Source organism: Penaeus monodon, chromosome 32, assembly GCF_015228065.2.
Source record: "Penaeus monodon isolate SGIC_2016 chromosome 32, NSTDA_Pmon_1, whole genome shotgun sequence".
Classification (NCBI taxonomy): Eukaryota; Metazoa; Arthropoda; class Malacostraca; order Decapoda; family Penaeidae; genus Penaeus; species Penaeus monodon.
In genome coordinates, this window is record NC_051417.1 from 34,932,239 (window position 1) to 34,932,493 (window position 255).

At 41.6% G+C, this 255-nt stretch overlaps 1 protein-coding gene across 1 annotated transcript in view; it reads left to right on the top strand.

Moving 5' to 3' along the window:
• The window catches only part of LOC119593649 (trichohyalin-like), an 8,608-nt gene that overhangs the window by 196 nt on the left and 8,157 nt on the right, over positions 1-255 (top strand). The gene's annotated exons all lie outside the window — the stretch shown is intronic.

A 255-nucleotide genomic window follows, 5' to 3' on the forward strand; every position in this document is an offset into this window, starting at 1 on the left:
CAAGGGTTCAATGAAGGAGGAGGTCGGGTGTTAAATCAAGGGTGAGATTAGATTTTAGGTCAAGGGCTAAATGAAGGATGAGGTCAAAGGTTAAATGAAGGCTGAGGTCAAGGGTTATATCAAGGGTGATATGATATATAAGGGTGATATATTATACCAAGGGTGAAGTCAAGTGTTAAATGAAGGATGAGGTCGAAGGTTATACCAAGGGTGAGGTCAAAGGTTATATGAAGGCTGAGGTCACGGGTCAAATCA